The following is a 15488-nucleotide window of genomic DNA, read 5'->3' as shown; positions in this document are numbered from 1 at the left end:
GCAAGGGTGCCTCCTGAAGGGAAGCAAGCAACTGGCTGGCTGTTTTCCTCTTTCCTTTCAGCCCTGCCCTGAGAAGCTGATGTAGTGCCTCTAAAAATGCACAGGACTGGATTGAAGTCAACTTGTGTTTAGATCTGAAGTGGCTGTCTTTGGCAGTGCCCATTCACTAATCATATGATAGGTTTAACCTGAGAATTTAGGTCATTAAAGGTGGGGGACACATACCAAAACCTATAATACAGGCACTGTACATTCAAACCTCAGCTGTAATTATACCATGTTAGCATTAAACTCACTGAAAGCTTTTTATTACATTTAATTAGTTGACAGGGCAGCAAGTCCTAATTATAACTTACTCTAACCTTCTTTACAAATGAGAAGTGACAGCTTGGTGAGAAGTGTTTGTGTGAGTATGTGATACAAAGAATTGATGCACCAGACATTTTTCCTTTGGAGCTGTGATGTTACAACCAGGACAGGGTTATAAGTGGCACATGTTCAGTATGTCTTAACATAATAACCATGTCCAGAAAATATCCTGCAGTCTGACACACTTAATAGCCTTTGCTCAGAAGACACTCTGCTTTTGCTGAGAGTGGTATTTGATTTCATTTTTCTGCATTAGTGTGCACAATGGGCCTTTATGCTCCTTCATCTTTCCTTCTGCAGAATGATTCTGCTCACAGAGTACCTCTGAGGGCATTCTTAGGAATATTCAGGCATGCATCATAACACTATGATATAGTTATATGCTGAAGTGGTTTATTCATTCAAAACAAAGCTTTTATTTGTATAGGTTATATATGTGGTAGCCAACTAGGAAATTTAATTTTTTTTATAACCATTAACAGCACAGGATTGAAGAGTGCCTCCTTCATTGTAACTCTTTGTTAGCATTTGCCCTTTCTAGGAAATTTAGTTTAAAACATGATTTAAATTTGTATCACAGATGTATGCATAAGAGTCCAGATCAAGACTTACTCTTTGCTGTAACAGCTGCAGTACAGGCAGCTCTTGTATGTGACGGCTGTTTATGATTGTTTGCTTTCACTAGCATTTTGATTTGCTGCAAGAAATAAAAGCAAGCTGAAGTACCACCAATTTAAAATTTTGTTAAAATTTTCTCTTAGGCTGCGTAGAAGCTTTTTTAAAAAAGGATTTGTTAGATGCAAAAAAATCATGTAAAGAATACCAAAATGGAAGTGATATTGCAAAAATGTTGAAGAGCTAGGAAGGTATTTTGGTGGCTCCCTCCAGGTAAATCTGTTAGCTGACTTAGACTGTCAGTCATAGTTAATAGTTAATTTGGAAGAATTTAAAATGCAACACAACTCTTGCAGCCACCAGCACATCTTGAAACACTTGTCTTTCCTACGGTGGTTTTTTAAGCACGTTCTCAGGTCATTTAGTTGTATAAGCAGGAATACAAACACAAGAAATAGCAGCACAGCAAGCTAGATGTCTACCTGGAGGTAAAGAATTTTCTCTTTTGCCTAAGACTTTATTAAAACATACACTCTATTCATGATCAGCGTAGAGTGATTTTTAGATGCTTGTCTACCTTTTATTCTGAAGTAATCGAAGATTTTTTCCTTTGTAGAAGGAAGGGTCAAGTTTGTTTTGTTTTGTTTTGTTTTATAATTTCACTGTCACTTTACCTATTGCAAAACAAAGGAATAAACAGTCTAGACACTGCAACAAAAGCAAAACATCACAGTATCACACAGTATCACAGTGTGTTTGGGATTGGAAGGGACCTCAAAAGATCATCTAGTCCAATCCCCCTGCTGGAGCAGGAACGCCTAGGTGAGGTCGCACAGGAATGTGTCCAGGTGGGCTTTGAATGTCTCCAGGGAAGGAGACTCCACAACCTCCCTGGGTAGCCTGTTCCAGTGCTCTGTTACCCTCACTGAGAAGAAGTTCTTTCTCAAATTTAAGTGGAACCTCTTGTGTTCCAGCTTGATCCCATTGCCCCTTGTCCTATCATTGTTTGCCACTGAGAAGAGCCTGACTCCATCCTCGTGGCACTCACCCTTTATATATTTATAAACATTAATAAGGTCACCCCTCAGTCTCCTCCAAACTAAAGAGCCCCAGCTCCCTCAACCTTTCTTCATAAGGGAGGTGCTCCACTCCCTTCATCATCTTTGTTGCCCTACGCTGGACCCTCTCCAGCAGTTCCCTGTCCTTCTTGAACTGAGGGGCCCAGAACTGGACACAATATTCCAGATGGGGTCTCACCAGGGCGGAGTAGAGGGGAAGGAGGACCTCTCTCGATCTACTGACCACCCCCCTTGTAATACACCCAAGGATGCCATTGGCCTTCCTGGCCACAAGGGCACAGTGCTGGCTCATGGTCACCCTGTTGTCCACCAGGACCCCCAGGTCCCTTTCCCCTACACTGCTCTCTAATAGGTCATTCCCCAACCTATACTGGAACCTGGGGTTGTTCCTGCCCAGATGCAGGACTCTACACTTTCCCTTGTTAAATTCCATCAGGTTATCCCCCGCCCAACTCTCCAGCCTGTCCAGGTCCCGCTGGATGGCAGCACAACCTTCTGGTGTGTCAGCCACTCTTCCCAGCTTAGTGTCATCAGCAAACTTGCTGATAGTACACTCAATTCCCTCGTCTAAATCGTTAATGAATATATTGAATAATATTGGCCCCAGTACTGACCCCTGAGGCACTCCACTAGATACTGGCCTCCAACTGGACTCCGCACCATTGACCACCACTCTCTGGCTTCTCTCTTTAAGCCAGTTTGCAACCCACCTCACTACTCTAACATCTTTAGGCCTGAAGTCACAACCCTAATGTGATACAGAAGTTCTGATCCTTTTATACTTGGGTGTTGGGAATAAATGGAGTGCTACATTGTGCAGATGATCAGCTGTGTTCCTGCAGCAGCTGCACTTACCTGAGGAGGGTCAGAAGAATTAGGCCCTTGACCTGGTGTGAAAGCTTCAGTGGAAACCATGGCATTCTGTGCATTACATAGCACTGCATGTATGTATCCCCATGCTACTGTTTCCTGCAATAGGATGCAGAAGGGGTGGAGAAGAGAGAGCTCATTCAGTCACAAAGGGGTAAGCAGCAGCAGGAAGTGTACAGCAGATTTTGAGCTGAGGGAGGAAACAGCTACTGGTGTAAACTGTCCATGTGTAAATGTCTTGCTTATTCATTGAAATTCATAGAAACATAAACTAGAAAACCTGCAAAGTACCAGATTGTGTTCTCTAGAATTCATCCTCTGGTCAAGAACTATGCTTGTGTAAGCCAGGGAAAGATTTACCATTCAAGTAAGCCAACAATTCATCAGTTTTGAAATCCCACTAGTGTTTAAAAACATACACCTCATCTTGAAATCTGGAGGCTGTCTCTGGAGCTGTTCAACATGGAGCTGGCAGCTCAGGATTTTGAAGGATCAGGCCTTTGTGAGAGGTCTCCCTCCATTGCTGAGCACTCTTTATAGCGAATTACTTTAGTGATGGTTTTTAAACTTGGCCTTGGGAGTAAATTTTTGTTGTTACTGTTTTATATTTGCCATCAAAAAGATCCTGAAGCTGAATCAGGAGTGCAGAACACAGATAAATTGACTTTCAGGGACCAGAATACAGCTATATTTTGGTTTAGGGTGATTGTAAACAGAAGAATGGCTGCTCTGCCTTGAACGGAATTAAACAAGAGCATGGATCTTGCACAATGTTAATGGTTAGACATGAAATGTGAGGCAAAGCTGGATGAACCCATGCAGTGATGTTTATCAGGTTTGCACATTAGTTTTATAATATCGTGTTCTTACACATATTTGCATTACAAAAGACCTTGTATACCTCTTGACACAGAAGCCAAAACAAGTGTGCATATAACCCTTGTTAGTGAAGACAAGCCCCTTTTGTTGTTGTTTATTTAATTGGTTATTCTGCATTTATTTACAGGTAAAAAGAAAGGAAAACTCTGCACACTTCCTGTGCTCTGGTCTCATTAGCAAGATTTCCTCAAAACTCTTGTACTCCAGAGAAGTTTTGCCAAGTGGCTAAATTAAATGCACACAGTATGAATATTCATGCTGTTTTAATGATGAGATTTTTGCATCCATGCATAACAAAGATTTTAAGAAAAACAGGTAACGAGATTGGCACAAAACTGTGAAGTGGTTAATAGAGCAATGGGGACTCCATTGAGAGCAGCAGGCAGTGCATGCCTCCCTCCCCTTCCTCTAGCACCAAAATTAATCTGATGGGACACACGGATCTTCCAGATAGCTTTGTGCCACAGCCACCTCTTACATACTTCATTTGAGAAAGCTCAAGGTTTTTAAGTAAAAAAGGACCTTCCACTTTTAAACACTATGTTTATTTCAGATGTTCTCCAGCAGTATTTGCGTTTGAGTCTGAAGCTGCCTCTTTGCTTTGTCTGTTTGGGAGCAAGTGACTGACAAGTGTTTACAAGGTACAGGGGGCCATAAGTCAAAGCAGCACAGTTTTCATGAACTGAGGTAGGAAAGGGCAATCCCTTCTCCTCCTTCCTCCAGCTGCTTGATACTGAAGGGAGATTGTTTTAAGGTTTCATCTTTGGTGAGGTACAGGGAAGCTGTAAGATCCTAAAGACCACAGCCCTCTTTGTCTATATTCACAACTCCTAAAGCCTGATCTCTTTAGTGTCCAAGTGAGATGCTGTAAGGTCAAGATAGGGTATGCTCAGAAGGGATACTGAGCATTTTACTCTCTGATGAATTTTGGAGCACGTGTTAATTACATGTGCTGGACCTATGGGAACAGGTGCCAGCCAAAGTATGTGTAGATAACTGATGTCAAGCAAGCAAACAAAAAACCACCCACTTAAAAGGCATGTGTGCTCACCTTTTCACTCTTAGCCAGCACCTCCCTACAGTGTTCTGTTGTCAGACTGTTTCATTGCCATCTCTGATGCCATCCTTTCAGCAAAAATACTCAGTTCAGGGAATGGTTTGGATCCCGGGCAACTGTTACCAATTCTGTATTTTTTTCCAGTTGGAGATACCAAAATCCATTTGCCTGGATTTTGACCTTTGGACAAACCTGTCCTTCAAGGCTGATGTTCAGGGCTCTGCCCCACTGCTCATTGCTGAGGTTGCCCTTCACAGTTCACTACACATCTGATGAAGATCAGGCCTCAAACTGGGATATTGGCAGCAGCCTAGCTCTCAAAGTAGGAGCTAAAAGATGCTTCAGGTAAGAACTGGACTGGAAGAGCTGCCCAGGGCTAGGCACTGGAGGTCCATGTGTGTTGGTAGTTAGGGTCTTGCGTTCGGAAGATCTCGCGCTGTATGGGAAGATAGTGGCCCCTCCCCTGATAGGTGTAGTGTTTCGTGTGTTACCTAAGCAGGCGGATGTGACGTTGTAAAACTCAAGGTATATATTGCTTTATTGCCTACCAATAAACGCCATTTGCCGTCCACCACATTGGTGTCTGCAAGCTGATGGACCGAGCGACCTGAGGGTGGTTGCCGTGCCGTTCCTGAACCAGGACACCTATGTTGCAGGGTGAACCGCGACACATGTGAGTCAGAGATATCACATGCATTTGAGGCAAAAGATAGGAATTTATTATAGTAAAACTACTTTTCTTTAAAAAGAAAATAAATAAAACACTGACTTGAAAGAAGTCACAGTTGAGTGCTTATAAAAGATGTATTTAATTTACATGGATGCATACTCAGGGAAGTAAGACTTTTGATCTTCAGTACAGCCTAAAATAAATCAACATAGATCTTATGTTACTTTCTTGCCATCTTCTCTATATGGAAATTTATTTGGTGTTATATCTATCATTGTCAAAGAGATCAGAAAGAAAATTCTTTCAGAGTTTTAACTTTTTTTTTTAAAAAAAAAACTTTCATCAAGGAGTAATGATCTTACTACGAAACAGATAGATCCTTTTCTGTGTGTTTATACATGACACACAACCAGTATCATGGAGCAAGTCATCCCTGACAGTATTATCTGGGTGTCTTGTCGCTGTTCTTTTCAAGTGTTTGCTTGTTTTGCATACTTCCAGTGAAAACTTGTCCCAGAAGCAACTATGAATGCTATTTACTTTGTTTCAAACATAATTAAAAAAATCACAAAGGAATAAACTAAAGATCACACCACTATCATGGTTTCATGTCTCTCAGGCAACAGATGACTGTTTTAAATGTGTGTTTTAATACACTGAAGAATAATAAAACTCTTCTATTTAGAGACGTAATGCAGCTTGCTGGCAGCTTGTGCTTCAGGATGCTGAGTACAAGAACTCTGCATTTACCTCTTCCTCTCCTCAACAAATTGTCAAGTCTGAAGAAGTTGGTGTGCAAAACACTACAATGAAAACACACACCTCAGCCATGTGAAGCAGCTGTTGCATCTGCAGGAGCAGTGACAGTTGTAACCCGGGACAAGTCCTCAAAATATGTATCCCAGACACTTAATCTGGCATTGAGGAACTGAAAAAGATGATGTTTTCAGAAATGGAGAAAAGAAAATCATGCAGTTTTGCAATATAGTTTGATAGGGAAAACAAACAACAACAACAACAAAAAACACCAACAAAAACCACAACACACACACCACAATGAAACAAAAGAGTGTCCTAATTGGGCATGTTACAGAGTAATGAAAAAAGAAAGCCATTCTTGTGGTAAAGCGGCAGGGCATGGAGACTCCAAAGAAGAGTCTTCTGAAGAACAGAGTAAACATGCAGTGACTCAGTGGGCAAGCAGTTTCCATTTGGAAAAAATATGTAATAGATATTAACGTGCTGGATTTGGGAGCTTTTTACATCAACACAATACACTGCTTATTGCGTATACAGAGTGAGTGATACCAAGCCTGGAAACCAACATTTCTCATCTAGCCTCAGAGTATCCACTCTTAGTTGAAAAGGGCGAGTGAGAAACAATGCAAGTGTTTGACATCTAGCAATAAACAGAGAGGAACTTTATGAATTGGGCACCTGGTCATGTGCTGTGATCCCTGCCTTCTAATTTCTAGTCTGTCTCCAACTAAATTAGAAGAGAAGGTAGCATATCTCATAGCAGTCTGTAGGACATGCTGGAAATAACTGAATTAAAACTCTGTATTATCACACAAAATGCATCCTGTACTCAGTCCTCCTAGTCCAGCTACTACCCAATATACACACTACTGTGCTGTATGTAATTTGCTTATTTATTTTCAGGGAGTTGGTAACTACACCATTAGGCATTAAAATTAAAACCTTGGGGCAGAAGTTGAATCTCTTGAAACACAGTTGTTGAATTGACAGGGGGAAAGAATGGGTAAGAAACTACAATAGAATTAAGGAAATACCTTGGTCCTTCCTTGTGAGAGAGTGTACTCTCTCAATTTTTCCCAAGCCCATTAGCCAGTCTTTTCTTAGTAAATAAATTTGAAAGCATTCCCTTCATTACCTAGTACTGTAGGATAGGTGGCCAGGAGAGATGCTGCAACAAACTTGTTTGGGCAGACTCCTAGGTGTGGATACATATATGTGGTTGAAAAGTCTTTGCACTGGAAAAAACTCACATGACATACTATTTTTAACAGAGGAAAGTGACCATGACTATGATAAACTACATATTCATGAGTAAGAATGCTCCAGACCCTAAGGAATATTGCAAACAGATTGTCAGACTGTGATGAGATTCGCTATTGAACAGAGGGAACAGAGTTCAATTTTGCCCAGCAGTGTAAACTCCAATAGGCTGTGGATCTACTTGGGACATGCTGACATGGTGAGGGCAGAGGCAACAGGCACTCCAGAGGCTGCTGAGTTTCCAGTTTATCCCAACCTGAGATTTTCACCTATGAGTGCTGTTTGGCCCTCCACACAGAAACAGGGAGAGAGGAAAGCCCCTGAAGACAAACATATTTTAGCTTTAAGATCAGAGGTTGGCAGTGCTCCCTGTCTGGTTCCCAAGAAGTTTTTTTTAATCTACAATTTTTCTGTTCTTTGCCCTCCCCTCACCCAGGCCTGTTTCTCTGAAACTCTTTATACATAGTCATTAACTCTACCTTGGCCAGGCTTTTGTGAGGGTGAAGGGAAAGATGGAACATTTTGTCTGGCAAGTAGATATTCCCCAAATCAGGATGCTCTCCTTGTAATATGTTGCCTGACGTAGAGGACAGACAGAGTATTTTGGTTTGTTTTCTTCACCAGAGTTCATTGACCTCTTGCTTAATTTGTTTATCCAGTGTGATTTCCATCAGACAGCAACCTTGTTTTGTTCTTCAAACTTTTTCTTTAAGTGTTGTTTTAAACTTAATTCTGTGCTGTCACATCACATGCAGCTTTTGCCAGCCCCATTCACTGGGAAACAGGAAACACAGCTGGGAGGCTAAAACCACTTGTGATGCCTCACACTCAAGAAACAATCATCTTAAAACAAGTGTCTCTCAAATGTTCTGCCAAATGGCATCTTTGTAAATCTATCTAATGCCACAGAAAGGAGCAGACAGCAGAAGCTCTGTGTCCACAAGGAGAAACAATGACTTAATTAGAAAAAAAAATTAACTGAGTGCTTTACAGTTCTGCCCACTGCTGTTTTTAAGTGGAAATATAAATCGTTTTGCATTTGCTTTTAAAACTAAAAACTTAGAGGCATAGGAATGGTTCAAAGGGGTAAAAAATGAATGAATAGTTTGAGCAATCCTATATAATTCTTTACTCTGTAAGCAGTCAGATTGTGATGTTTTAAAATTAGCTATAATTTGCATAATGTTTTACTGTTCTAATTCACTGTCTGCATTTATAGCCATGTCATAACGAACTAGGGGTCTCCTTTTATTTTTCCCTTTGACTGCAGTATATGATGCGTGTGAAAACTGGGTCTAAGTCATGCGCTGTTTGTTCCAAAAGTGCAAGCCAGATCAAAAGACATTGCATTGTTGCAGGTTTAGAGCACTACTTCACATGATAATTCCACCCGTCAATAATTAGCCTCACTCAGCCTCTGGTTTTTGATTCTTAACTAAACAAAGCAAACCTTTTGGAGTGACTAATAGTTTGAAATAGCCAAATATGTGCACACACTTCAGTTCTAAATTAAGCCTGGCCAGAAATCTTTTCAAACAACATCACACTTTTATTTTTACTTATTCATTCAGAAACAAAGAAGGCAATGAATACCAATGTCCTGCAGAAATAGTAAGCTACAAGGTCTGAAAGTCATTATATTAACACACCACTACAACAGAACAAACAGAATAAAAGATTATTACACTACATCTTGTATTTTGGGGGGATTTAAGCTCTCACTGCTTTCCAGTAGAATTACCCCTTACAAATAGGTTCAAAGCCTACATCTGCAAAGATGTCTTGACAGGGATTACTGGAACAAAATTCTCAGAGACCATGTGTGAAGGCTTCAAACTCCAAAAACTGTGTTGGGAAAGCATCTTAGCCTGTCAGGACATGAAGGATAAGCATACATTGGTGAGACAGATAAAAATATTTTTTCATCAGTTTGATTTGTGTGGAACTTCCACTGTTTCATGTGTTCTGCATGAGCTCAGCTTTTAATACAGATTTCAAAAAAAAAAACCAAAAACATTTATTGTCATCTCCACAGCTTGCTGTTCTTCAGCTGCCTTCTTCCCACCTACAAAATGCATTAAAAAGAGAAGTTGTGAAAGTGTTTCTGAGAAGATTTTGGTGTGTCTCTTCTTCATTTTTCTGAGAAGTTAAGAAAATTTTAGTGAAACAAGTGTGAAGCTGGCATGTTCATCTGCCCAATGGCAAGAGTACACATCAGGGCTGCCTCCTATGGAGAGAAACATTCAGTAGGCTGTATGTCTTTCACACTGCCTCTGATAAACATAGACCTGGGTCTCTCATCCTCATTTGTTCACTGTCGCCTTTATCATTCAAAGGACAGGTAGAAAATACAAAATAAAACCAGACAGAACAACAAACTGAGATAAATAGGTAGGACATACTTATTTTGTCAGGTTTGGATTTCTGTATCTGACCAGTTAATGCTGGCTCCTTGGGTATATTTGAGTGGTATGACATTGGGCTCTGCACTATCTGGTTGACCGGGATAATGGCAACAGCATAGCTGTGCTAGGGTAGCAAAAATATCACCTGAGAAAACCTTTGTGACGTCTTGGGAGCCAAGTGTGTCAGGCAGGATGCTATATTAACACAGACATACTAGTGCTTAAAACTGTTCTGGACGCAGTTAGATTTGGTGATTTTTCACAACATTGTATTTTTACAATGACATGATCTTTGTTCTTTACAGTCCACTGTTCTTGGAATAAACCAGTTTTATTCTGTCAGAAAAGCTTTTCTAAACCAGATGAACAAGGCTGCTTTCAGGTCAACGTCCTGCTGTGTTAGACAATCATTTACATGTACTAAGGTATATATATTTTTGTCAAAGTAGTCAAGCAGATGAGATGAGAACCACCTCTAAGTTCTGTTTCAGTACTATTTTCTTAGCTTATGAGGTATGTGGGGAGAGATATTCTGTAATAATTTGTAATGTGCAGTTCAAATATTGGGCCAATGTTCCCTCCTTCCTGGCTGAGACCCACAAAAATCAAAGAAACAAAACCCCCCAAGCTCCGGACCCTTACATGCCAAGAGATAAGTGTATAAAATGAAAAAAAAAAAAAAAAAAAAAAAAAGGAAAAGGAAAATAAAATAAAAAAGCCATGCAGCACCCTACCAATTTTGAAGAAATCTGGGCATTAGCCAATGTAATACAGTGCAGCAGACACCAGAACTGTCTAAGAATCTGGTAAATACTATGATCTCATTATCTTGTGTGGAACATTTTCAGGATGCTATTACCAGCCAACATTGCAAGGGAAGTGTATCACTATTTCATGGCATACTGTGACAGAGTATTGAGAGCTGTTTGCTGTCCACAGATTCAGTCTAAAGCTCCTAAAAGATGTGCCTATCTGACCTTTGGGAATATTAAATTGATAATGATAAAAATGACAATATCTAAGGAACTTGCTAAACCAAGCATCATAGTTCCTCTTCCTTGTCTTCCTCTTGCATATGACTTTGTAATTTGTTATTGTGTGCATACTGAACAGTGAATGGATTCTTGTTATCGTCTAAAACTACCACGATGTCATCAACTGCAATGTCTTGGTTTGAAACTGCTTCAGGCTTCTAGTCAACACCAGGCTAAGTGCTAAATCCCAAATTGCAGGTGTAGGGTAGGAATTTTTATAAGTTTCAGTGTGACTAAAATAAGTTTTTTATTTTTATTGCTGAAAGGAATAGGTGTAAGGGAAGGAAAAGTACTTTCTTGTTTGACTGTTGGTTTTAAAAGGCTACCCTACAATGTATTTACCTGTCCAGTGTTAACTGGTGTAAAAAATTGATATATGAAAGGTAACCTAAGAACCACAACCTGATGTAAATCTGTGAGCCAATGGAGTTCCTTCAATTCACCTTGAAAAGTATAGTCAATTCTTCCTCTATTTCTGTGGTTTGGGCTAGCATCGTAACTCTCGGATACCTTGAGTGACCCTGGTGTTTTGTGAAGACAGCTGTTGGGAACTAAATTCCTCACATGTACCAAAAATATATATGAGAATTTTTGTTTTATCTCTGAGAGACCATCATAGGGTGGCTTCCAGCCATTAATGTGTCTGAGGTAATTCAGGATGACACTGCAACTGTGTTCATGGGCTTGTAAAATTCAGTTCAGCTTTTGGGGATGGAACCCTCTGTGAAATATAGTACCTGGTGCACTAAATTGTTAGCTCTGATCAGTCTTGCAGATACTGATTTTGATTCAATCTCATGACCCCTGAACAGCCAAGCAATGCACAACAGGTGACATTAAGCCAAATGTGACCACTTTGTCGTTGTTTTGGACAGCAAACATACTGACTGTTTGGGATATTCAGAAATTGGGAGTGGTTGGGAGTAGGAACCTTAGTACAATTTGTCAATTCTACATTGTTATGTAGGACACACTTAAAGATCTAAGGAGGCCATGTTTAAAAATAGAATAATAAAATTAGTACAGTGCTGCCTACCCTGCAGGGCTGACATGACCTGACTTGATGAAGCTGCACTTACAGAATGGCCTTTATTTTTAGGGCACTCTGTCTCAGATAACAATGACTGCTGATAGTGAAGCAGTGGATATAGTTCATCTTGATGGCTGGCACTTATGCTTGGAAAGAACAGAATAACATATTTAAATTGTCAGGCCTTAATTGTTTCATTAGATGGTGGTACCTTTTGCTCAAAAGATGCAAGGGCAGTATTGAAAGAAAGAATGATGAACAGTAGTTCTAGAAGGGCACAAAGGTGCTGCAGGAGTTACTTGTCTTTCTTTATTTCTTCCCAGTTCATCTCTGACACAAGCAGAACTCTCATTTTTTAACATAACAACTGTTATTAAAATCACCTTGAAGAATTTCATGGACACTGTGGTGTGTATCTCGTGTATTTTTAGATAAAAATTAAACAACAACAACAGTTTGTGCCTCTGAATTTGGCTTTTGTGTCTCCAACATCCAGTTTTTTTATGCTAGTAATGACTTGCATTTCTTTTAACCTGTAGGATCTCAAAGTGTTTTCGAGACATAATACATACGCATGAATCCCTTCACCTACAAGGTGATTTTTAGCCATCACTGGACCATCAACTCTTTGTGCAAAGCAACACAAGAAAACAGCTTGAACTAGAAAGTAAAGAATATTAGTTGTGTTCAGATGGAATTATTGCGGAGCACCCACACAGCTGAGAATCTTAATAACATAGGCACTAATTGGGTGGTGGCACCAGCACTGACCATAAAAGGTCTGAATTTACATAGTGTCTGGAAGGACAGCTTAAGAGTATACTCAGGCTGCAAGAAGTCTGCATATATTTTCCCTTTCCTTGCTTGAAGGTATCCTGAGACAGAGATTCAATGAGAATTTTTCCCTCTGTAAAACAGAGGAACACAACTGACCTCCTATTTACACAGACTCAGGGATTCAAAACCTCTCCAATAAAGAGGTGGTTATATTTCATTATGAAACCTGATCCCAAAGTTGGGGTTTTTTTCTCAGTCATATTATTTCTCCCACAGAGGTTTTTTTTTTCCTCGGATACAAAGGGTGGAATGTGATTAATGTCTTCTTGACTCCCTCACTTGTTATTCTGGAGAAATCGGAGGACTTTTCACAGATGTCTTTCATTCCCTGGAGGGAGGATGGCAGTAGTTTGCCTGCTTCTCCTGCATGGGCTGTGCTTCTCTGCCTTTTAAGATGAGTTAGCTGATTTGTTGTGAATTCAATTTTTTAATTAGTTCTCTTCAAGTAGGGAGGTATCTTTTCCACCCAATTTCACTCTTAGTTAAGTCTTAGTGAGTCCAGACATATCCACAGCTGAGTTATACAGGGCTGAGAGATCCTGAGTCTGATTCTCATCTATACTGAAGGCTTGAATATGTTGCTCTGACAGTGTAAAGTGCTTAAGACCGTCCTTAGGATTCAACCTACACATGCTGGAGTTCTAAAAAAGGTCTAGTAGCAGACAGAAGTTTAGCTCTCTGGTATTTGGAGAAACATTTTAAAATCAGTTGTGTTGCTTCTAGGTGGTATGGTTGCATCCAGCCTGGTTTCAGTACTGGGTCTCCAAAAGACACAATGGAAGAAAAATTGCTTTGCAGAGCAAGTAAAAGAGCAGGGTGTAGGAGAGGTGGGTAGCTCCTGCGGCTTTCCACCAAATGTCCACTTCTCATAGGCTCAAACTCAGGGAATCTTTTGAATTCAACTCAGTTGCTCATAGTTTAAAATTATGAGATGACCGAACATAGCAGGAAGGGGAAGAATATATTTTGAAAGCTCCTCTGGGAGTTCTGTGCCTGAAAACAGGAATTTTCAGAAAGCTGCTGCAGAAAGAAAATCACACAACAGAAATATTGCTGCAGAGAGAAACTGTGTTCATGTACTGCGGTAGTATTACCTGTTGTGTTTGCATTTATATTGAAAGAGAGAATAGGAAGAGAAGATGAGTTGTGAGAAGAGTCCCTAGGTTAGTAGTACAAAATGCTGGGCAGGGTTAGCTTTCTTTAATGAGCTTCCTATGTACAAAAGCTGATGTTACTGTTTTATGACTCCCTCCACCCAGAGGTCCAAGCCACTAATTTTTGCTTTGAAATTGAGTTGCAGTTTCTGCCAGGTGATTCACAATGATTCATTGTGCTGCTTAGACCAGTGAGATACTCACTTGCTAATTTAAAATCTTCACAGCCCTTTAGATCTGCATTTTTAATCCTTAAAGCATTCCACCTCATTATGGTTTTAGGTTTCTGTCTAAATAGGTGTGAGCATTATTTGGTAATCAGATTACGCGTAGTTAATGAAATAGTTCATGTTGTGTCATGATTAGGAAATGATATTGTTACATATCCTATATAGTTAGTGTGGGAATCAATCTATAGGCAGAGATCAAAGCAGTTCGTTCATAGGCTTACAGAAGCAAAACCATTGAAGTTCACAAACTGGAAATGGTTGAGAAACATGGTGAGAACTTGATGGATATCAGATCATACTTTTTTCTCTTGTATTCTCTCATTCTCCAGTGGCACATGTTTCGTTCTGTTTACTTCAGTAATTTTGAACACATATGATTTTTGGGTTGAAAGTTATTCATTTGGTTTTGGACTCTTCATCTTTTCTGCACTCCGAATTCTTATGAGTTTGTTTCATGCTTCTGGTTAGGTTCCTGTACATCAGTTTCTATTGTCTTTGCATCTTTTTCTTTGAATATTTAGCATGGGATTAATATCCAGATTAAAATATCTGAATTTAGGTATCTTCAGTAGCTCTTCTACAGTAGACCTAGTGTAGGTGCCTACTTTAAAGTATGTATGTGGTTTTCTAAACTCTGCTGACCAGATTCTCATTCACTTTAATGGGATTCTCAACAATAAGGCTCCTGCATAGCTGTGGCTCACATTTAGCTCTGAGTACTGTATGTCTTGGAGCCAAATCACACTCTTAAATGAATGCAGTTGAAAATTTGGGAGTTGATTGTGCTGTGTAAGCATAGGTGTTTAAGTATCTAACACATCTGCCTGAAGTGTAGATACAACACATAAGGAGGCCTGAAGCTTTCTGGAGAGGCAGATGAAGGCCAGTTGGGATACAGCATCACATCTGATATGGCACCAGACATCTAAGAGCCTTGGATCTCATTCAAATAGCCTCATTCAGTTGTCACTCCTTCTGGAGCTAAATGCCTTCTTTCTTTGAATTTAGGCCTGTTATTTTTAACTCATCTAATGGTTGAAATAAGGACACTATTATTTTAAGAAACTTTATTCTAAGACTAAAGCTGGTCAGTATAGCAAAACTCTTGGTTGAGGACATTGCACAGACCATACTTCTTGAAGTGAAAGCAGTGCACTTGGATGTTGGCAATTCCTGTACAGGAAACAACTCACAGCTGAATCACCCAATGGAGTCTGCAAGAGCTGTGTAAAAGTCTGAA

This window comes from Patagioenas fasciata, chromosome Z (assembly GCF_037038585.1).
Source record: "Patagioenas fasciata isolate bPatFas1 chromosome Z, bPatFas1.hap1, whole genome shotgun sequence".
NCBI lineage: Eukaryota > Metazoa > Chordata > Aves > Columbiformes > Columbidae > Patagioenas > Patagioenas fasciata.
This window is presented reverse-complemented; position numbering follows the sequence as displayed.